The sequence below is a fragment of the Poecile atricapillus genome, chromosome 2 (assembly GCF_030490865.1).
Source record: "Poecile atricapillus isolate bPoeAtr1 chromosome 2, bPoeAtr1.hap1, whole genome shotgun sequence".
NCBI lineage: Eukaryota > Metazoa > Chordata > Aves > Passeriformes > Paridae > Poecile > Poecile atricapillus.
Genome location: NC_081250.1, coordinates 68,603,493 through 68,628,258, shown reverse-complemented (window position 1 = coordinate 68,628,258; position 24,766 = coordinate 68,603,493). Strand labels below are relative to the sequence as shown.

At 39.3% G+C, this 24,766-nt stretch overlaps 1 long non-coding RNA gene across 1 annotated transcript in view; it reads left to right on the top strand.

Moving 5' to 3' along the window:
* LOC131575895 (uncharacterized) overlaps window positions 1-24,766 on the top strand; it is a 157,605-nt gene that overhangs the window by 95,727 nt on the left and 37,112 nt on the right. The window contains exon 2 of the long non-coding RNA XR_009276880.1: window positions 2,818-2,936. This is a non-coding gene — a long non-coding RNA (uncharacterized LOC131575895). The remainder of the gene's footprint in view (window positions 1-2,817; window positions 2,937-24,766) is intronic.

Here is a 24,766-nt window from a genome sequence, read left to right as displayed (position 1 = left end):
GGAGAAAATAAAGTAAATAGTGTAAAAATATCCTCCTAAAGCTGTGCTCTCTTACACAAAAGAATGGCTGTGCCACGCCAAACTAAGTTTTCTTCTGTCCCTGAATCCTGTCTCCAAAGGTTTTAAATGTGGATGTCTAAGGAAATAGCGTATGGAGAGGGCAAGTAGCAGTGATGTGCTTCCAGCCTCCTGTGATTTGTGGTTGTGAGATTTCTGAACCAGAGTTTAAGTCTTTGTATAATTATACAAAGCTATGAAAAATTCCAGCTGTAATGGAATACCTATTTTCATAATAAAATGTTAATTAATTATCCCTGAAATTCTCCTGTGCTTGCCAGGGAAGAGCAGTTTTATCTCCCTGGTGGTGGTAATCAATTACCACAGAATAGGCTAAGACATACGAGAACAAGAAAAAAAAAATCATGCAGGAAATGCGCAGGTAGGAAATTTTTGCCACTGTCTGCAGCTGGGCAGATAACAGTTTATTTCCATGCAGACTACAAGTTCTGAGCAGTAGTAGCTTGCATCTTCTGCATAAACTTAGGCCAGTTTTACAGTCAGCCTGATTTGTGGGTACTCAGAGAATGTAAAATCGTGGCATTATGTGGCCTTTGTGTGAAGCTGAAGGACGTAAAGAGCTTCACTTGGTGGTTCAAGCTCATAAGAGCCTCATGTTTAGATATTTAGGCTGCAAGGCTTGAGGTGCAAGTTCCCACCTGGTATGCAGCCAAGGGAGGGTTTCAGGCTACCCTAATCTTCATGCAGTTGGTAATACACAGGTTGTCTTGAGGGGCAGCAGAAATTGTTTCTCAATAGCTCGCAGGTTGTTTTTGAAACCTAATCCATTTAATTTCTTTAATGGCTTAGGCAGCAATTGACACTGTGGAACACTGTGGACTTGCAACACAGTGTGCACTAGCTTTTAGTATATTAAATAGCTCATTTTAATTCTATCCTAAAATGGGATCCTTTGCATCTTTCATGTTCATTACATAAGAAACAACCATAAACCATGACCTTAGTCCTTGACACTAGTGGAAAGCATGTTGAATAAATAGCTCTCTTCATTGTGGTCCTTGGCAATAACAGGTTTAATTTAGTGAATTTAGTGTTTAAGTTTATTCCTGTATAAGTTATAGGAAAGGCTGCATGTTTCTCAAAGCCTTAAAACTTCACTACAAAAAAAGAATTTCCTATATTAGAATAGCTGATTCAAAGCATAGGAACCTCTTTGTCTACTGTATAGATTTTATAGTAGATCTAGGTAATGCTCAAGGGACAAATAATATGGTTGGACAAAGAGTTATGAAGTAATAAAGAATAAAAGTATGACATTCCAGGTTTTAATTTCTTCAGTGCTTTGTTAAAATGTCAGTGTTTGTTCCAGTAATTTTTAAAATTTCAGTAATTTATTGTTCCATATCAAATATCTAGCTCCACTTTAATGGCAGTGGCTTAAGCATTCAGCATATTTTAGTATCATTTTCCTAACCAGTTTAAGTTTAAAAAAAAAAAAACCCAACCCAACCAACCAACGACAAAAAACCCCACAAAAATGAAAAAACCTCCTAGAAGCCAGTCTTACAAATGACTTCAATTACACAGGGGCGAAGCAGCTGGTTTGAAGGAGTATTGCATCCATGTTTGGTAAAACACTTGCTGTCTAGGACTTGGTATCAGCAAGATTTGTAAAAACACCTACATGACAATGCTTTAGCGGATTTTGTCCAACAGCCCTGCAGTCTCCTCCTTGCTTTGAAGTGGAAGGCTACCAGAGGCTGACGGTGGTGAAGTTGGCCAGATCAGCCTGCCTACTGCCAAGTCCCTGACTTGCAGTTTCTTTCAAATACTTTGGGCTGTCATCTCTCTTTGTGCTCTTCACATCTATGTACTTTTTAAGGTCATTTGTCAGCTAGAGAATTTAGAATCTCACGTCTGGAACACAGCACATTGCTGTGCCATACTGCTGAACTAGCTTTTTTTTATACCTCTTTTTCTCTCTCCAGATTAGATGACGTTGCTTCCACTAAAAGGTTGATTCATGTCTGTGATTGACAGGAAGGTGAACAAGAGATTTGAAAGCTTCAGAACAGAAATCCCTTTACTAAATCAGGCATGTTCTGCTTTTTACAAAATTAGCTCCTCCAGTTCTAGCAGGGATTAACATTTTTGTAACTCAGAAGATGGTATGCAAAAAAGAGAAATTCTTTATGGTGCATTCTTATGGTTTAGCAGTGCCAAAGTAGATTATGCCATTATTTGCTTAGAAGGAAAACACTTGCATATCTGACCTTAGTGAAGTATTTTTACTATATTCAACTGTTGAAACAGAAGATCAGAACCTAACTACATAAGTGGTAAAGTGGCTAGCATTTATGTCTTCTACCAGTTAAGTACTACTTGTGAATTCTTTAACAATTTTTTCTCCCTTAAATTCCAATAGTTCAGTGAATTTCCATGTCAGGGTTTTGTCCACTGATGTAGCAGCAGTATTTCTATAGGAATGTAAATGTGTTTTGCTTATGTAAGGAACAGTGTAAGGACAGTGTAAGGCTAAGGGGGTGCAGCTTGGTCCGAATAACCAGTGAGAAATGTGCCGCTTTTTTTCTCTCTCCTCTTTCTCACCTTGTCCTCCAGCACATCCCAGCAGAAATGACATTCCTTATACAATCTCCACTTCTTGACAAGACGTAGGGCAGAAGTTTAATGCATATCTGGAGTCCCTTCAGGAGAAATTATTTTTAAGTGATGAAGCTCTACCAACCACACAGCTGAGGAGAAAGGATCTTTTCAGTCTATCCATCTCTTTCTTTCCAGACTTGTAGAGAATCTGTAAGTCCATTCAGAGACCAAAGGGAGCACGCTGTTGCTGGAAAAAGAGAGGAGGTTCAAAGACAAGGGGCTTCATGGTGCTGTGATTCTGTATGAACACAAAGGTAAGCATCATCTTGGCATTACCCTTGAGCTTTTGTGTTCCCTCTTTGATCCTTTTGTTTTCTAGAACAGAGAAGAAGGAATATGCCCTCAAACAGCAGCACTCACAGTAAAACGTATCTCCCTAAACTCCTTGTCTCCTGCCCACCATTTATTTATTTTCTGCTTAAAATGGTCACGCTTCTCTTTCTAGTGCATGTTTATGTTTAGAGGGTGACATTTCATTGTGCCTTATATTTAATAATTTTCTCTCTAAATGGGTGCAAGATAACTTGTATAGGAACACTATTTCTGTTGTTTTATTATTTTTTTTTTACACAAATAAATCTGGGAATCAGTTTTTGAAAAGGTTATTTTCAAAATGTCCTTCTCAAGATATTTTTAGGCCTTGATTTTGAAAATACCCCAGTATTGCCTTCAGAATTTTTATTGCTCTCTCTTCCATGCAACAGTCACTCATCTGGACAAGTTTTCTCTGCTTTTCCAAGTTCTCTTGATCTTCAAGAAAGATGGAACAAGTAGTGGAGTAACAAGGAGTTAGTTTATAATGTTTGCAGATGAGAAGTAAATGAGGAATTTCTAGTGCCTGATATTTGAGAAGGAATTGTGAGAATTCATTATCTCTCTGACAGAAAGGTACTCTAGTTAGGTTTCACCATGGGCACAAACTTCAAGCCTTATTTTTATTATCTGTAACTGTTTTGATCTAATTGCTGAGAAAATACAGGGAAGATTTCTAATGACACAAACCCAAGGAAATATATCACTGAAATGAGAACATCAAGATTTCCGTTTAGTCTGAAATGCCACCCAAAGATGCTTTTCCAAAGACTTTCTGGTTCTGTCTTGGAAACCTTACAAGCTTTTGTTTCCCCTCGGGACTTCTAGAATTTCCCTGTTTAGACTGGAGGGTCTCTGAAGCGGAGGCTGTTTTGATAAACTGTGTGTACAGCACCTTACACAATGGACCTCTGATCACAGCCTGCATCTCCACGTTATGGCAATGCAAATAAATATATGAACAACTGTCCCTTGAACAGGAAGGAAAATAAAAATCGGATTCCCCAGTGAGTTGACGCATATATGGTAACCAGCCTCCTATCATAATAATCTTGTATTTGTTGAAATCCAAGATCTAGTAGATGTTCAGCTTTCTTAGCATGGCAGAAGTACTCTCCTATTTTGTCTTATATCCTTGTGCAGAACTTCTGCTTGTTTGCTTTTTATCCTGTTTTGCCCGACACTAGGGGAGGCTTTGTTTTAGTAGCATTTGTAGCCATCACTTTGATCTGCAGCAGGAAGGCTCAAGATCGGCTTCTTTGCCCATAGGGAAACAGATGAGATCAGAATATGCCAGTTTTAAAAACCTCACTAGATTGGCTCTAGAATAAATAGTTCTTGCTCCTGAGTTAATTGCAAATTACTTCTTTAACAAAAACACTATGTTTTCTCCACATGATTATTCATTTGTGAAGGCTGGAGGCTGATTTCTATTTATTCCTGACACACCTGAGGTTCTTTGTTCCTTGTAAATAAAAGAAATATTGTAGTTTCCAAAGTCTCATTTACTTCAGGTTTTCATTCTTCCTTGTTTTCTAATGTTCCTCTGTCATAGTTTTTGTTAGCAAAATTGTTGCTCTTGACAAGTACTTCCAAAAATGCATTGTTACAGACCAGGGTTGTGTAGTATCAGATTGGGTGGGGGTAGGAAAGGTTTCTTTGTTTCAGCAAGCGCTGTGCAACTGCATCAGCAATCGTGACTAAGCTGATTTCAGACCCGCTTCCATCTTTCCTAACAAGGGATTTATTCAAGGGCATTCTGGATAGCCATGGAGGAGCAGATGAAGGCCATGCCCATTCTGTCAGTGTCGCCTGCCGCAGCACTTGTGGTGACTGGGCAGAGGAGCGCTGGCAACTGTGCTTTTCCCTGTGTTTTGCCTTTGGAGCAAGGTGTGCTCCATCTCCTCCTGCGCCAGGATTTTGCAGTCACAGGAAGGGCTCAAGTAAGGGTGTTTCTGCTACTTATTGAGTCTTCTGGTGGGTAAAAACAGTCTGGATGCAAGTCTGAATGTACTAAACCACCAGGATCTTTGGTGGCAGCTGCAAGTGGCTGGATATTGCAGCATACCTTAAGACAATGATGACTGTGTATAAAACCTGAGTGTGGTGGCTCAGCCATATCCCCTGTGCACCTGTCTGTGCTTGGTTGGGCCTGCAAGGCGTTTCCCTGTTTCTACTTGTTTGCATTGGAAATGGGGGGAGAAGTCTGTCCACGTTCCTGTCCTGCTACACTGTGACTGTTCAAGGCAGCCTGGAGTTTCACATGATTGACACGAATGGCTGGAGAAGGATCATCCTAAGTGCCAGCTTTCCTCTTCCAGATATTTCCTCCTTGCCTCTCCGTGTGAAATGAGCATTTTGTAGGAGTACAGAAAATTCTACAGGCTATAAGGACTCAGCTAGTGCTAAGAGTTTTACAGAGATACTTTTTTAAAGTTGAAAACAAATTCTCTTTGACCTTTTTCATGCCCTGTTTGTGCTTGTTTGCCACTGGTGTTCATGTTGGTGCAATTTGGGGCTGGGGGGTATAGGAGCGGTCACAGAATAATAATTAAATTGGAGTATTTGCAGCAAGGCTTTTCATTAGCACCGGAGAAGTGGCTGACTATGAGAGAGAACCTTAAGGCATCACAAAAGCAAAACAAAACAGTTATGTCCAGTCAGAACAACTCCAGTTGTGAATTTAGCTTTTAACAATCCTTACAAAGTGTTCAGTCATTATTAACAAAATGATGTAGTAATAATTTTACTTGAATAAATATGAGAACTCTGGAGTAGGTGGCTGCCAACAGTAATATCGTCTCTTTTGTATTGTTCTTTCATCAAATGTTATCATATTGTGTATTAGCTGGTTACCAAGACAATCTATGATTATAAACGAAAGAGTTTCTTTATCCCATCATAGGAAAAAAAGGAAATTATCCATAATTGTCTTCACAGTTTATGGACTATGTAATGTGAAGTGGTCAAAGCCCTCTAAGACAGTACCTTTTTCCCCCAAAGCATGTGCCAACTATTTAGATTTTTGTTGTGCTGGAATACTACAGAACATACCCATGTGAGTTGTTCAGAAGAAGAAATACGTCACTTTTCTTTGAAAGTACATTGTATTTGCAGGCAAACTTTGTCTTGAACAAACATTGTGAAATTTTGGTTTGGGCAGCCATTCAAGAATATCCCAAAACTCTGTTCGCTGGGAAAGATTCCTGTAGTTTCTAGACCAATACAGTCTCTCTCAAGAATGAGGGTGTTTATGAAGGTAGCTTTAAAAAAAAAATCTATCTCAAAACTCTAACTGTTCTAATTCAGAAATCCAGAAGGCAAATAAGCTATTAAGGAGTACGCCTGGCAGGTACCAGCGAGTTAGATGGTAGCATGACTTTCACATGAACTTCCTGTAGATAATTCAGCCTTACAGCAAATCCTATAATTCTCTCCTCTTATCCATCTCAAATATTGCAATTATTGCAAATATGACTTGGGCATTTCATGAGACATTAATCATCTTTATCAGATATTTGGCTTCAGAAATTATTTTGTAATGCTGTTTACTTTGTTACTCAGAGATGAGTTATTGCAGAACAGTAGCGTTGGCCATGGGAAAAGGCTGAAAGGAGGTGAAAGGCTTTATCCTTTGCATTAAGAAGCAATTGTAGAATGATTATGTGGCTAGGTGTGCACTTTCCAAGGCAGCTATGCCTATTCCTTGCCATCAGACAGTGAATAACGGTTCCATGGTTTGTTGCTACATTTGGTTTTCCATCTGATTCTGCTTTCCACCACAGTTAGGACAATCGCAAAGTGTATCTTCACTGGGAAAAGTAGCACCCATCAGCCATCAGGTGAGCTAAAAAGAAAGGAATACGACTTATAACTTGGACTCTTGTATCCTGTGATGTGTGCATGTGTTGCTTATAAAAGGTGCTGAATCCAAATCCTGGCCTTGATTGGAAGTAGATGCTGTACAAATCCCCATTGTTCAAATCCCAGCCTGGGTGTCTGCCCTGCTTGCAGCTGCAAGGTTGCTTAATTGAATTTAATGAGGTTGTCCATGTGCAACACAGTTGGCAGATAGTTGCCAGAAGCATCTGATGAGCTCTCCTGAAATTCTGCACCATAGGGGCTGGCTTTCACCAGCGGTGGGTCAGGATACCACACAGCTTCTTTGTAGAATAGTGTCACAAAACATTTTTTCCCAGGGGAAAACCAGCCTAACTCTCTGCTCTTGAAGCAAATTATTTAGCCAACTTGGAAGAGCTGTCCAGACCTCTCCCCAGATATCCAGATTTAAACTTGCAGTTCAGCATGCTACAAAGAGTTAATATCTCCTGCAACGTGTGGGCGGAGTGTCCTCTAATTTTTGCCGTAATTGAGTAGGTGGGCATACTGCAGCCCGGTTGTGTTTAGCATTCCTTTTTAAGTAAATTTTATGGCTGAGATTTCCAGCAGTGAATTGATCTCTAGGAGAGTGTGGTTTATCCTCCATAGCCACATAGTCCTCCAGCAGTGCATGGAAGCCATGGGCTAGACAGTGAAGCAGAGTCAGCTTCTTCAGCCTGCGCTCCTGCCCTGCCCCTGCCCTCCTCTGGCTGAGTCTCTGAAAAATTAATTCCCCAGCAATTCCCCCTCAGATGAAACTGGTACTAAAACGTTAAAAAAAAAAAGAGCCTTTGTTCCAATCCTCTGGAGATTAGTTATTAACCTATGTGATAGGCACAGGCTAGAAAACATGAGTGTTTTAAGGTTGATGTGTGGTTAAACTGTGAATATGAGGTGGGGTGGTTTTGTTTTGGTTTGGTTTTTTTGGGAGGGGGTTTGTTTCTTGTCTTTTTTTTTAATAAATTTTATCTAATCTTATTTCAGAGTTTAAGAACAGCCACAGGGAAATGAGAAGCATATGATCTGAAGTCCTGAATATTTTGTCACCTTAAAATAGAGATAGCTGGTTTCTACAGAATTTTTTTGTTTCAGATTTAGATGTCTTCAGACAAAGGATTTCTCATTTTTTCATTCCCTTTCTTTTTTGGTTTGTTATTTAAATAAATTAAAATATATATAATCAGCTTTTTCACGGCTTCTGACAGTTCTGTATTGTTAAGAAAATTAAACCAACCTTGATGAATGAGCTTGGGAAATTGACAGCCAGGGAAAAGTGGAGGTTGTTTTGCTTGTGTACCATGAGCTCGCCCTGCAAATCTGAGATAAACTTGCAGTGCTTTTCTTACAGTGGGGTGTGTAAAGCTTGGCTGATTCTTACAAAGAATTTCTTGCTCAGGGTTCATGGAAGTTAAAGTATGAAGAGAAGGTTCTTCATTTTAAAAAGTGTTCTATTTAAAGCATGAAACATCTGCAGTATCAAGAAGGCTCCTTCAGAATGATGGAATGGGTTCTGGGCCTGGGGGAAATTCTCCTGTCTCTCATCTTTGGGACTGTCTTCTGTTACTTGAGCTTGGGAGTGTGTCTTTCAGGATAATTCCAATCAGATGGGAACTCCTGGAGAATCACTATGATTTTAGTATATTGGCAGCATTAGTCTCTGTTATAGAGGACCATGAGACTTAGCAGCCTGGGAATACTTTCCTGTAAGAAACAACATAGTTCTCATATCTGCGTGTGCCTAGTGTCCTGCATTTGGGGATGATGAAGTAATTTCTGCCTCTGAGAAGAGATAAATGAATACCAAGCCCAGAGGGAAAGAAACATTCCAGAACTTGACTATGAGGAGTAGTTGCAGAAAAAGGATGAAAAAGCATATCTACAAATAGGAGGGTTTCTAAAGGAAGACATGGTTGTGCAAGAAACATGCATGTTGGAGAAAAGTAGATCACGCAGAAAAAAAAGTTCAAAGAAACAGACATGGAAACAGAGCATATGGGTTCTGCTGGAAAAATGGAAACAACAAACTTTCCCTCTGCATTTATGTATATATTAAAATATTTAGGACTATGACAAAGTCTGTTACAGAAGATGATGGGGGTTGTGTCTGCTTGTTTATAGGAGGAGGGTGAAAGGCTGGAAGAAAGCAGAGAAAACAAGTGGGTGTACTGCTGCCTCTCACTGTTAGACAAATGGAATTTTTCATTCTCCTTCTTGCTGCTCCTCCATTTACAAACCATGTTACCTTTCTAGGCTGTCTTGCTTCTTCTTTGGCTTCTTCTTACCACATGTCTCACCAGCCTATCGAATATTTGTATGAATTCTGAGTGCAGTATTGCTGGAAGTTCAATTCCCCGAGAAACTTGTGCCAGAGATGATCACAGGCCAATTATCAAAACTAGAACCTTGCAAGACAGGTAATCATTGCAACCTAAAAAGAAAATAAAAAAAATCTGGCTTTAAACTAAAAATCACTGCCCTACAGTATGCAGCCAAGAAAGGGCTTCATACTCGTATATTTCATTGGTAGTGTGATATCTAAACGGAATTTAGGATCCTATTTACCTTTATCACCAGGTTCATCACTTTGTGACAGTTAATGATGTAGTTATATGCTAAGTTTTTATCCCTTATTTTATCAGTGAAATTGGGAATTACTGATAAATAAATATTTCCATAAAATATTTTTTAAGTTTTCCAATTGGAAAGTGGAAATTGATATGTAAAATTGAACAAACATAGGTGGTTGTTACAAAAATGGACATCAATTTAAGCCAGTTTTGGTGAGGTTTTTTGTTCAGTATTTAAGCTGGAAACTTCTACACTTTCCATCTGGCTTCTTTCAACAGATACGTGTTGTAGTGATCAAGTATTTTGACAGCTGAAATTCTATGAAAATCCTATGCATTCCCAACTGGAAGAATAATACCAGGTATTTCATAAAACTTGAAAAGGTGATGTTTCCTTACAACAGCAAGAGTTAAGGGAGAGAAACAAAAGAGGGAAAATAAAGGAAATTTCTGCCCCCTCCTTGATGGAAAGTTCCACATGTTAGTCTCTAGAAGAAGCAGAGCACAGGTAAACTTGCCAGATTCTTATGTCATCTTGGAACATTCCTTGTTCCCATTCTCTGCTTTCAGAATGTGAAATTGTTCAGACCCACTATTCTCAAATGAACAGAAAAGTTATTTTAATGTGTGTTTATTATAAACTATGATTTTTTCATTTTTATTTTTGCTGTGTCTTGCTTTTCAAATTCATTGTTCCTCTGTGAGCTGATCCTTCCTTCTCAGAAATGTTTGGTGTTGGGGCACTCAAGTGGTTATAGAGAAGCAGCACTTGCCAGGAAGAGTCAGGTATTGCCCAAAGGTTGTAGCACTGATTCAGAAAGTGGCTCTCCCTTGTGAGTCAGGATTCAAAAAGTCATTTTGTTGTTTTCCCTTTGGATGAGAAAGACGTTTCAATGTTTAAATGCAGCTAGATACAGCTAACATCGTAGTGCCCTTGAGGTGTGAGTGACTAATCTCTGTTTCAAAGGACTCCAGACATCTTGCGTGGTGTGAAGATGAAATAGGCATTTCAGTGGGGTTAACATAGATGATTAGCACCAAAAGGCACATGAAAGTTACTGCTTCTCTTTCCCCTCCCTCCAGCCTCCTCCTACACTGCAAATAGCACATGAAGGTCATCTGCAGAACTTTGTGGCTGGGTTTGGGTTGTTTTGGTGTTTTTGTTTTTTGTTGGGATTTTTTTGTTTGGTTTTTTAAATTATTTGTTTATTTGTTTTTCTGGATAGAAAAAGTAAACAAGGAAGGAACAATGAGGGCAGAGGAGTTTAAATTCTTGGTTTCTGCCTGTTGCTGCTTTTGGTTTTTGAATCCCACTGGCAAAATTCCGAGGGCTGGCTCCTACTTCTAAGCTTAGGGTGAGCCCAACTGTCCTTTCCAATATATTCTGCTTAGTAAAAGCTAAATGCCAAAGAATAAAGCTGTGATGGAACTAGTTGTTTCCTACTAATGATTTTTTTTTTTTTTTTAGTGTTGAATGGCCATTGCTAGCCACCATTAATTTTTTGCTTAATGTTTGTGATCATTTCTAAGATCCATCTTGGTAGGTTATTTGAATTGTCTTACCCTGATTGCAGGTTAATTATGACTGGGGGTTATGGAATCAGTTGCCCAACGGAACTTCAAATGTGCAGTTACTGCTGACATTTAAAAGCAGATTGAATAAATTAAAATGCCGTCTCCAGCTATTAACTAGATTCTGTCCTTAATTACTGAGATATTACTGCAAAACTATTTTCCAAAAATAAAGGAAGATCTTGCTTTCCAGAACAGTTTTTACTAAGAAATAGCCACACAGAGAGCCAGATACAGAGGGCGGGCTGAAAAATTGGACTGGAGTAAGGATATTTTGTCAGCCCTTGCTACCACCACATTGCTTGCTTGTTCAGTCCACATACACATAAATAGAGGACATCTTAATATCATTCTGTGTTGGCCAGAGCTAGCAAGACCACTGTGAACGTGGCCAGAATATTTGGCACATTCATCCTCTCCCTTATTCATTATGAAGCTGTGATTGACAAAACCAGGAGAATTTCCACTGAAGCCCAGGTGGTAAGAGATGAACACGTGCTTGCTTCTGTGGAGTGGCCCATGTGCAAATGTTTCCAAAGGAAAATTGGACTGCTTGCTCATCATCCCTAATCCTCTGCAAAAACATCTCTCTTTCCTTGAGGTGCTGGCATTTGTTGGCTTTCTACACAAGGATGCATGGACTGGAGATGGGCACTCTGTTAGGCAAAGCATGGTTAGTTGTGTCGTGGTTTCCCTGGCCTGCAAACCCTTCTTTTCCTGCAGAATAGATGTAAACAGGTTGTGTCCTATTGTCAAAATGCAACAGCTTCCCTGAGTAGCAGAGGCTCCCTTACTTGTCCACAGCAGCCTGCATCCATTCTGCAGAGGGGAGGGATGCACAGCTGTGAGCAGGACCTGCACTGTCTCTTTTGGAGCATTTATGTTGTTCTGGGCTGCTAAAGAGCCAGCTGTAGCATTTTTTTCTTTCTTACTTATCTGCCTGTACATTTATGCTGTTCTTTTAGCTTAAAACATGTTCTCACACTTGGAGGCCTTCCAACACTCAAGGGCAGGGTTTCTTAACTCTCAGCCTTTGCAAGACACTGTAGAGTTAACCAAGTACACATTACATCCGTGGTGGATGTGGCATGCACAAGGTGACTACAAAACCAACATTGACCCCGGCTATTTATAATATTTTCTGCTGTGTGATCTTTGAATAGTTCATGCCAAATACAGATGGAGTGGTTTCCTACTCCTGCTGTTAAAAGGATGAAAGCTCATGGGAATCAGCATGTATATTAAAGTCAGCACAAAGCACAGTAGAAAAGCGAAGGTCTGTGTCTGATTTCCATTGCTGTGTGATTCTCTGTTCTGTACTAACAAAAGGCACCAGAAGCATGATGCCCAAAGCTCCAAATCGTTGGGTCTAGAGAAACAGCACAAGAAGCAGCAGCCAGCACAGGGTCAGCTAAAATTTATGGAAGATGTGAAGAATGGGAGAAGCTTGTTGTAACATTGCTAAAGGTGCTTCTTCAAATGGAGAAAAAAACCACCCAGTGCTGTTCGGAAAAGGCTGCAAATAGTAGAAAGAAATAAATAACTCAAGAATTTCACATTAATAACTCCTGATTCAATCAAGTGTATGAGTCTGGCTGGCCACTTTTAATTTAAGGGGTCACTATTTACTTAAGAACGCATAACTTTAGGAATCTATAATTCAAAAGTTGCTGTGTCTGTATTGATGGGAATGCATGTGAGATGTTGCTCTCTCAGAGCCGAAGATAAAAACAGATTAAAGTTGCCAGCTATGAGTGGCAGAAGTGGTTCAGGGCTGTGTTTTTTGTCTCTGAAGAGGACTAAAATTCCATCACTTGATTCTGGTAAAGATAAAATGTCCCAATACAGACTGGCCTTGGTCTTCTTCTGCAACATGCTCCTTAGCATGTTATAAATCCCACCACTACTGTTTAACCTAAACTCCTGAATCAAGGACACTTTTGCAAGCTGCTGTTTCATTGTACTCAGTAATGCTGAAGACTGACTTTAGGTCTGTCCAGGAAAACTTTTGCATTTCTAGCTCCAGTCCATCTGCTAAATTTATTAAGAGAGGTAGTCCCAAGCTATCATAGATAATTGGAAAGCATTCAAAAGCAATGGTCAGTGTCTAATTTTTGTGAATTCCTGACCTGGAGTTTTTTGCTGAGGACATCACTTTATATCCAGCTGTCATGAGGTGAAGCACCTGGTTCATGTAATTCAATAGTTTTGACCATGCAGTGTAACCCTTTCTGCTTTTTATCAAAAAATGATCCTAAATAGCCACCAAAAAAACTAAAATTAATTAGTACTAGAAGGATGTTGAGTTCTTGGTCTTCAGAACAGTATTCTGCTAATGAAGCTTCAAGCACTGCCCAACCACAGTTTCAATAAATCTTGATCCTCCAAGGTTCATAAATAACCATATTTTTTGGTTTTTAATTAAAAAAAGCCAACAAAAAAGCATGGTAAAGGGCATGGAAAAACAGGACAAACAAAAAGAAAGGGCCAATCTAGGAATTCAGGTCAGAGAACAGTACATATTAGGCCAAAGTCTAAGAAGGAGCCAGAGACTGAAAAGAATTAAAGGACATAAGAGAAAGGACTGGAGAAAAAAAAAGGCTGAAATGGAAAAATCATGAGAAAGCCAGTGATACCCAGAAGTTCTTTTATAGTTTTGACTTTTGAAAAAGTATTGAAAGTGCTGACATCAACTAGATTTTTTGACACATCCGTTTTCTGAGGGAAGTGTTTTATCCTATGTGCAGTCCTACTGGCAATTGTTTCTGGCATGCTTGGCTCTCCTTTCCTTTGCACTTTGGTTGGAATTATTAGCTACCCCTGTGCCACTGAGGGTAAGTTCAGTGCATCAGTAATAAAGTCTAACATGCTCTTATATAGAGGAAGGATTAGGTAGGCTCATCCACAGCTTCTTCTGTCTGTTACTCTGAATAGTTTTACCCTAACAAGTACCTAAATCTTCTTTTCATATCAACAGAAGTCAAGAAACAGTAACCCTAGTAACTTCTTCTAGCTCAATTTTTTTTTTCCAGTTTAAAAAAGTTCTCAGCATGTTGAAACACTGAAGAGGTGACTGTACAGCAGAGCCCAAGGCTAAGCTTTGTAGGCAAGTGTTAGCTTAGTCATGGAGAGACATATTAGGAGAGAAAAAAATTGTAATTGGATGTGTTTTATTTGGTAATTTCATTTTGTTTTTAGAAGAAGGTTTCAGGCAAAAAGAATGACAACAATTTATTCAATTTATCCAATGAAATATTTCAGATTGTATTAATAGACTGAAGTGATGTTTACATGTGTAGTTTTACCTACAGTTTCTTATGGAGACAAGCTCATTAGGTCAAGATTACTAGGTCAGTAGTTACTCTCCACCTTGTCTACTGAGATGGACACTGCAAGAGCACAGGACTTGCATTATTGATAATGTGAACTGGCATTTCTTCAAGAAACTGCCTTTTCCTTGGTATGACAAACTGGGACAGCCTTTTATCTGGAGGACAGACAAACTCTTGTTAGTCAAAATTAATGTAACTTCTACACGTCTTACTCAAAGAATGTTTTGGGAAATTTCTAATCTTGTTGACTCATTAAAGTATTTTCAGGAAAAAAAATGTAATTGTAAATTTAAATTTATATCTCTTCTACCTAAACCCACAACAAAACAAAAATAAAATAAAATAAAATAAAATAAAATAAAATAAAATAAAATAAAATAAAATAAAATAAACAAAAATACAAAAACATACAAAAAACCCCAACCTGAAATGAAGAAATGCAATTTTAACTGGGGCAATGATGTCATGCACTTCCCGCCCCCCTCCCCTTTGGCTTACTAATTCAGAAACTTGCTGAGTTTGTTTGTTCCCCACATTATGAAAGAGGATACCTTTTCTTGAGTTTTATGATATTTTAGGAAAAAGAAAATGTTTTTTTCTGGACCCTAGCAGTCGGGGCATGAAACTTGTTTTCCGTGTGTAGCAATGCAATGTATTTAAAATATGCATGTCTTTCACAATGTAGCCCATTCTGGCGTGTGGCCAGTGTGCAGATAACTATCAGAGATGAGTTTGGGAAGAAACAGATGAAGAAATTTTATGCAGACTCACATTTTCTCTTAGTTTATATGGGCTTTGTTTTCTTGTTGTATTTAGTTATATTAACTGAAGGTGTAGGTGTTCCATCAGTGCTTGGAAAGGAATAGCTCTGTTCCAACCGCCTGTACAGCTTTTCTAGGGCTTGACAAACTGTTGGAGCTGTCTGTGTTTAGATGAACTCCACAGTGTCTACATTTGCATAGGCAAATCCCCACACCAGTGGCACTTGCACAAGACCTGACAGCTGCATGCCCAGGTAACCTCCCTGGCAGCTCCAGTGATCTGCTTTCTCGTACAGCAGCCGCTTACTTACACAGAGAATCCTGAGCATTGAAGCTCAGTGTCAGAGCTGGTCCACAGAAGTCCATGGAAATTCCTGTGAACACCAAAAAAGAGTTTTCAGGGAGCCAGACTGAAACCCCCCAGAGTCTTCCTGGAGTGTGGTGTTGGATGGCTGGAGCAGCTTTTTGGAACCTGTACTAAGAACTAAGAACCTGTTTGGAACCTATACTAACTTTCCTTACACCATACAGATGAAAATCCAGGATGCTTCCAATTAACTTTGATGTCTGGAGCAACACGCTTTCACATATGTTATTTCAAGCTGGACTTGCAAATCCAAATTACTGTAGAGGCAATAAATGGTTTTGGATTGAAAAGAACCTTAAAAATCATCTAGTTCCAGCCTCCCTGCCATGGGCATGGACACATTTCACTGGACCAGGTTGCTAAAGTCCCCATCTAATCTGGCCTTGAACCCTGCCAGGGATGGGGCATCCACAACTCCTCTGGGCAACTTTTCCAGTGCCTTACCACCCTCACTGTAAATAATTTCATCCTAAAAGCTAATGTAAACCTACCCTCTTCCAGTTTACAGCCATTACTCCTTGGAAAAAATCCAGGTACACAGGCCAGAAGAAAGCAGCAGATAATGAGATGCTCCAATCAAATCCCCTGCATCCCAGTGTAGGTGCAGACTCAACTAAATCTCCTTTCAGCAGAAGTACTTGTCACCTGCCAAGTGGAGATTCTTCTGCTTTGAACCACTAAATATTATTCTCACTAATTTTATTCCAGTTATCAAGGCTCTTACAGGCTCTCCAATTTCCTTTATGCTATTGATTTCTCTCAATATTCCCTTTCAGCACTGGATACTCTTATATCCCCTCTGTCTCATTACCTGCCTTATAAGTCTGCTAATCCACACCTTCTATAGTTTAAAACAGCAAGCTCCTATATGCTCCTAAATCAGATGTCTTACAGGACTTGACATAAATCTGCCACATCTCCAGGAAAATCAGTTAAGAGAGAAACATTAAAAGTCATGGTCCCATTTTAATCAACCCAAGCTGTATTTTATGCTATTTTCCATCTGCTGTCATGTGTTTGCATACAACAGCAGTCAGACTTACAGGTCTGTAAGGACCACCATATTCCACCTTTCACTTTTTTTTCTTGCAATTCTCCTCTCATATAGTTTGGTTTTGTTTCCATCATAGACACAGAGTATGGTAGGAGTATTTAAAAGAGGGAAAATCAGTAAGAGCTCAAATCCTGCAGGAGTTCTTAATGTGAACTTTGAAGGTATTCAGGAGGAGTTTGTTGTAGAAACCCTTTATGAGATCAAACTTGACATAAATAGTCTACCAAGCTAGCAATTGCACCAGCGTGTTCCTCAGTGCAATAATAATTCACTACACAATAGCAACAAGGGTTTGTCTGTCCAAGTTTATTCTAAAAGCATACAATATGGAGGGACTTAAAAGTTGGGGAATGTTTTTAGCTCTAATCTTGGTATCTCTGGGTTGCATTCTGTATCAGCAAACTGGAAATAATGTACCTTTAATAGTTTACTTTGCCAATATTATTAGAGAGTATAAAAAAAAAGTTTAAAAAAGAGTTAAGCAGGAGTTACCATAATTAATTATCATCACTCAAAAGAGTTATGTGGGATTTAGTTGGTACAGATGCACAGAAGCGTGTGTGAGAGTGTTAATAAGAAGAACTTGTGGGCATCATGGTGACCCAGCCAGCAGACAGGGCAGGTGCTGCTCTGACATTCTGGAACCTGTGGTCACAGCCCTGGCCCTGGCCATGGGAATACACACAATTTTGGCTCGAAGCAAAGTGCATGAAGATTTCTATATAACTTCAGTTCATTGCAGCTGTTGATGCTGCAGCTCAAATAAGCATTTATTTCACTAAAGGATGTTTAAGATGATGAAATGATCTCTAATTATAATGTGCTGAAAGAGCCTCTGAAAAATTGTCTCTTTCTGCTTTTAATTTAGCTGGAGGCATTGGAAAAGAAATTCAGACAATGGAAACAATTTCTTAAGTCACAGTGAAGGTTTCATACGTATTCTTCAGGAAACTTCCATGTCTTTTTTGGTTTCACAGGCCCTGTGCTAGTACAGCACAGCAATGTGCATTTAACCTCAGTGATACGGTGTATCTCAGTGAGATCAGAGGGACATGCACACATCATATCAGTTTTGATTATATTTGGAGCTAGGGAGGTCCAAGTATTAGACTTTGGATCCAGTAATTTTAAACTGTGTGTCAGGCAAACCCACAGAAGTTTGGCTTCTTTTAACTTCTCCCTGTTTGTCCACAAGGCAGCAATTCCTAGATAAATGATATAATCAGGTTCCTTTCACCCATACCTTTTGCCAGTTCTGGGCAGTACTATTTCAGTATGCACACCATAAAACTGGATTTTTTTCTCTGCACCACAGCACATCACAAATGCACTTGTAGTTTGTTGTCCTTGCTCACTTCAAGTTTGCTACTACTGTTGGTGCTTACTGTTTTTCTCTTGGACTTTTGTAGTTTTCAGTGCTCTCACTGAGTTCAGTGAGTCTTCTCTATTTAATGTTCTTTCCAGGCTAATGCCAACAATACACTGATTATTTCCTCTGCTAAGTCATAAATTGCATTCACTCTCTTAGGATCCAGTGTCCTCAACAGTGTTCAGGAGGGCAAGCAAGAGCATGCTGTGAGGAAAAAGTCACATTGGTTTGTACAGGGCTTTTTTAATGGTGAAACCAAACACCTGCATGGGTCCCTTGCCTGCTGGCCCTGACTGGTCTGCCATCAGAGATCTTGAGGGATGGGAGCAAGGTACCAACTCTTCACTGTTCCCACCCAGAAGACAATTGTCCCCTCCAGTACAGAACACAAGGTGCCCTGGTAGTGCTGAGCATGGCAGTCACGGCTCAAAAAGTCTCTCCTGAGCTGCTTTCTCCATGGCTCAGCACCAAGCCTCCGAGAGCACAGCCAAAACGCACCCCCAGGAGGCTCTGAAGTTGTGTTGGCACAGGCAGAATTGTGGAGGGAGCACTGGGGGGAAAGTGGTTTGCTGAGCCAGAGGGTAGGAAGCGAGAAGGGGTTGGAGATGCAGGCCAATCCAGAAAAATGTGGGTACTTTCCACCTGAGAACTGGCTTTTCACCAAAGGATCCTTGGGTCTGCTTGGAGAGGATATTACCCTTCCCATTCTTGCTGCAGGGTACTTTGGCTCCTAGGTCATCTCCAGAGTTGTTATTGCAAAGTAATATTTATGAGAACTGATCTGGGAGGTTAAAAAAAAAATACTCCTTCAGCTGTGACCTCCATGGTGAAGTTTAATCAGCTATGTAAGGTAACTTTTGTATCCTACTGTTTCAAATAAATAAAGCTTCTGATAAAAACTAGGCATTTAAAGAGACCTTCTCATTAGGTTTAGCTGGTTTTTTTCTTCAATATTCCTTCTATTTATAGCTTTTTGTGATAAATGACCACAGTTTTGCCAAGCATTCAGTCAAGTTTTTAATTATGCATACTAGCATTTTATGTAACTTTTTGGTTAACTATTAGTAGGCATTTCTTTCAGGAGAGTGGGACAGAAATCAAACCAATTAAAACAATACTGAGAACATTTTGAGCAAGCTTGGATCCAGAGAGAGAATGTGGTGCTTGGGTTGTCAGTCTAAAAATGGGCCAATGGATCTTTTTCTAAATTTTGTTGGGTTCTTTTTACATAAAAATACTTAAAATATAACTATTCATGTTACATAAAAAATTAACTGGAATACATTAACTTATTTTAAGCATAGAGACACATACCATTCAAGAGAATAAGCCCAAAAAAATCATATTTGCATCTGCTCTAGACATCTGAATGATAATTTCTGCTCTGCATAATCCCTGGAGCTGCTGTGCAGGTTGTGTGATTTTAGTGAGCTCTTTTTGTTTGCCAAGACTGCAAAAGCTGATTAGAGAGGGAGGTGTCTCCCCTGCAAGGATACCATCAGGGACCTGATCCTTATAGTTCTGTGCAAGCCAATACTTACTCTGGCCATTTTCTAGCAAAATATATTTTGCCTGTAAGTTTGTTAGTATACCTTGCATTTATGGTCACTTAGTGTCTTTCACTTTACCTAGGGATATATTCTGTTGAGTTCTCATGCTATTTTATTCCTATGTATTTGCAGTAACTCTTGATCATTTCCACTCATAGTCTCTGAAAATAATTTGCAGGTTTGCCAGTTAGGTGCTGAACTTCAACCACTTTTGTGCTCTGTGTATGATCTATATCATTATAAGACTCTTTCTTTAAATGTCTTCTCTGAAATTTCAGACCATGTTTAATCTTGCTCACAGGTCCAGCACTGTAATTTCAAGTTCAGCTTGCAGTTTATAACTCTGCAGTCCTTTTTTTGAAGAGCTGCTAACCAATTATTCTCCATCCTATGAGTGAAGAGTTGCATATTTGTGCCAAAACCATAATACTTTGTTCTTCTGTCTACTAAATAAAATGCTGGTTTTGCAGAGCATTTCTCCAATTTTCCTACAGGCGTGCATATTAATAATAATAAAGTTGTGCCCCTAAATCAGCCTTAACCAAGTAATTTAACAAAGGTCAGAGTTGTTTAAAGTGTAGTCACAGGAGTACAAAGAAGTGAATAGATGCAGATGGAAAAGAGGAGAGCTGTAATACAATGGCTAAAATCATGTCAGTTCAAGCTGTGAAAACATTAATCCTGAGAATAATTAATCCCTGGAATAATGTTTTTACTATTGTTGTAGACTTCTCCAAGCAAGTATAAGAAATTATTATGTATTATTATGCCAATAAACACAATAATAAGTCCTCTTTTGCTAATGATCTGAATACCCAGAATTAAATAATTTTGCAAATTAAGTGGTTTCTCAAAATGATCAGCATGCATAATTATATTTTTATAGAGGTGCATATACATGTACACTTTCTTTAAGAGTTATGGACCTTTATCCCCAGTAAACCTTTAATTAGTTTTGTTCCATAATTTCTGTTCTTCCTTGTATATACATGTGATATATACAATCAGTGGTTGGAAAAAACTTGTAAGTCCCACTGGGTCTTATATTCACGTCACTTCTCATTACAGGAACTGACAGTGAATGTGTTTAAAAGTGCTGATGTGATCACTGGAATGACTGCTACAAATCAGCCGAATTCAGCTTTTCTAAAAAACCTGCATGTAACCTGGGTGTTTGTCATACGCATCCCAGTTAAAATCAGTACAGATAATTTTGGAATAGTAAGAATTCTTCAGACACAGGCTCAAGGAAACTGCACATTTTCTTTGTGTGTATTTTCATCTACAGTAGGCCAGCTATAAAAAAAAAAAATACAGTGCACAGAGAATATAAACATTAATGAGGAATATTAGACCAACCTGGCATGCTAATGTAATTCTTGCGGAAATTCCTCCCTTTCCTCTCCCCTCTTAATTTTTCAAGTACGTCTTCTCATAATCTACCCTGATTACTTGACTGCTGAGATACTATTAACTTCTTTTCCTTCCACAAGATTCCAGGATTTTAAGGGTAGATAAAGATAATGTTTTTCCATATGCATAGAACAACCCATAAAACCACATGATTTGATTTCTGCATCAAGCCCAGCGTGACTGTTTGAACTGTACCATCTTTTCAGAAAGTAAATCAGCCTCAGCTTTAGTCTACAAGTGATGGCAAGTCTACTGCATCTATGTGCAAGCTGACCCAGAGGTTAGATTCTGATATGAATTTCTTCATCCTCAGTTTCAAAATGCAAACTGTCATTGTGCTTTTACTTTCTACAGGCTCTAACGTTAAAAAAATGTTTGCTACTGGAAATTTTTTTAAGTTTTCTTTAAGAGCTTGCTTCATCAATTTTAGCATTGCCAAGCCATTTTCACACTTCTGTAATTCCTCAGAATAATATGGTTAGTAAATACGTACAAAATCCATTAGTTTGCTTCATTTTAAAAGAACAAAAAAAATTAAAATAATGAGTCATCTTCTATGCCCCATGCAGCCCAGTCTCAATGATCAGTCACAGTTCTGACACCAAATTTTACTCCTCTCTTCTCACATAGGATCCCCTTAAAAGTAGTTATTACTTAATTTTGAAGCTCTGAATGCAACTCCCTATCACATTGTGTCTTATAACAGCATCTGGGGTGAGCTCAAGTTATGCTCTATGCTCTGGTTGTTACTTACAAGCCACAGATACATTTGTGTATTGCAAGATCACTGCAAGATGATGCAGTGTGTTACTGAAGATAAGCCAAAACAGAGGCTATTAAAGCAGAAAGTTTTATTAATTAGTAATTAGATTAGTAAATGAACTGAGGAGGAACAATTCTTTAATTCTGCATGGGACTTTTCTTTTAAAATACAGGATAGTTTCCTTACAGCAAAACCATAAGAAAAAAAATAAAAATAAATGTGTTAATTATACTCCTAGACCTGCTTACATGTCAGAACTATTTTTCAGTATTGCTTCATTGTTGAGGGTTAGTGTACTTCACCAGCAAGTGGCAGAACATGTCCTTAGCAGGGATTTTCCATTGCATGCCACAATTACAGACAATTGACATTTGATTATAATAACCTGCAAACTTTCATGAAATAAATGACACCTGAGTAAGCTTCATAACCATTTGCCTCGCCCTACCCTGGAATGCATCTGTGCTGTGGGAAGGCTAGGAACAGTTCTGGTGATTGTAAGCAGAATTATTTGAAGCCAGGAGTGCACAGAACATTTCCTCAGATAGGTTGCACTGGATAGCTTACACACTGTTTGTGGTAGATTTTAGAACTCTTTCCTTGTGTGTAGTTCTGAGTCCCCTCCCAGGAGCAAAATGGTAGTCTCTGCTGGGGATGATACACTTGCATCCTAAAGTTTCCGTGTTTCCTGAGCTTGGTTCAAGCCTGCCTTGTGTTTTTACCAGCTCTCCACTTATGTCATTGAACACAAAGTAGAGGTGATGCTGCCAAATCAGAACCATTTTGTAGAGAAGTGCAGGAATTGTGCTACTTGTTTGTGGTGCCTGTGGTTTGAGCAGCAGCAGGCAAAGCTGCTGGCCTGTGTGAACTCGTCACTTCATTATGTAACACCCTCCTGTAACTTTGCTTGCTTCACGACCACGTCCAGCTAAACTGCTGAGAGCCCACAAACAGTGTGCCAAGAGCGTGTGGGTTGCAGGTGTCTCTGGCTATGAGTAGTGATGTGTAAAACTGCAGTGCTGGAAAGATCCATAAAGGTACAACTCAGCAAGTGTGGTGGAACTCGGTTCCCATAGACTGAGAGTTTCTGCTTGAAAAGCCCATCAGCAAACACGCTTCTGTCACCTACATGGTGAGTAATGGGGAAGAAAAGTTTTCTTTGCTCAAAGAGAAAAAACTGATGACTGAGGAAACAGATTTTTTTACATCTTGATGCTAGCTGGAAAAGGATATGCTACTGTCACTCTATATATCGAGACTTGTCACCAACATCGTGGCCCCTCATGACCCAAAAAAAACTACTCTACCTGTCCATCCCTCCTTCACGTCCACCTGTTTATCTTCTAGATCCAACTCAGACTCAGGAGTACATCTAGAGTTGAGAAACCATCCTTCAACACTTCTTGCTCTTCTTCCTTTCTGAGGGGGAGGAACAAACCCTGGGAACTGCAGCAGTCCTCTTGCATGCTGGGATCACAGAGGAAGTATGAGTAGTGTCTGTAAGATGTTTCAGATACTTAATTGTTGGATAGTTTTGAGAACACTTTTGCAGTGTAAATGGATGGTATTTATTATGTTCCTAGGAATCCCATGGTTTTCAGCCCATTCCCAGTTTTGCAGTTTTTTAACAGAAGTTATTAGTCTGTGGAGTTTTTTCATCTTCAGTGTAGAGACCAACTTAACAGTTCTGACATCTGAACTTTAGAGAACCCTTAAGAACTCTTAATTGCGTAGCTTAAAAAAAAGGCAAGGCCCAGCACAGAACAGATGTATAGTAATAAACTTATCTCATAATGTCAAATGATTAAACAGTAGATTCTTTTTTACATTTAAATATACAAGACTTTCCATTAAGGGACTTTGTTGACTCTGATAACAGTTTCACAACCATTAAGTTTATTTCTACAGCTATTTGTTAAAAGCCAATAGGGAAAATAATAGAAACTAATTGAAAAGCAAAGCAAACAAAGCAGAGCCTAGAATGTTTCAGTTAATAAGCAATAGAGATTGTATTGATTTCATTTTATAAACAACATTAATCCTCAATAACAATTAAAGTGTAGACAGGTTGCTTGTTTAAGTTATCAGATAAGATGGCCTACTCAGGTAGATATCTCGGGTAGTAATTTGAAAAGGATATGAGGATTCAAGAATCTATTGATCTATCCATCATGAGCCTGTGTCATGAGAAATGTTCTTGGCAAAGTGCAATGGTTCTTAAAACCTCAAAGACTGGCAGTGCAAAATTCCTGCTGCTGGAAAACATTGCAAGTCTAACTGAAAATGGTACAGGTTCAAAAGTAGCTTTATGTATTTTCCCAAAATTATAGAGATTAATAAAGTGAGGCATCAGATCTTTTGTGCTCCTTGTTCAAAGACAGCGGAAGTGAATATGTGTAGCCTCAAAGCAGGATCTGCATGCAACACTGTGAGAAGCTTTGGTCCTGGGTATCCTCTGCTGGCAGAAAACTGCAAGAGCTATTACAAAGGCACTTCTGCTCCCAAACCAGGAGCAGAATATAATCCCTTCTAGACGATGGCTTAGAACTCTAAGGAGGTCTGGAAAATAATTATGTGAGTGCAAATCTCTAAAAATACAAAGGAAATCTTCTGGCATTTTACACAAAGGCTAGCAATGCAATATTCACAGCTCAGGTGTTGACAGGTATTTATTTGCAGTTGCTCTGTGACTCTGTGTGCTTGGTGGTGAGTGAACGCACCTCGAGGTAGCTGGGTCTGGAGGTGCTCCTTTAGTTTACCCGATGGTGTGGCAGCAGCTGGGAAGAGCAGCAGGGCAGACTCCCCTCTCTTAGTGTAATGGGAAGTCCAGAGGCTTACTTTGTTTGCTGGTCCATACTGAAGACCTGGCTCTGGCCAAGGGCCTCCAGCACAGTCAGACTAACCAGAAAATTGGTTCTTGTCTTGTGCTTAAACCACTTCTGTGTCCATGAATAAGCTGCTCTCTTCAGCTCACGGTGGGCAGGACCTGATCCAGTGGCTTGCTATCCAAATGCTTAACTGGCCACAGTCTGTGTGCAAGGGTTGCTTAACAGGAGTGCGTTCAATGCAGAGCCCCATGGTACAATAGTGACTGCTTGGGCTAAGGTTCCTCCTCTGCCACAGGGAACTTTGAGACTGTCATTTT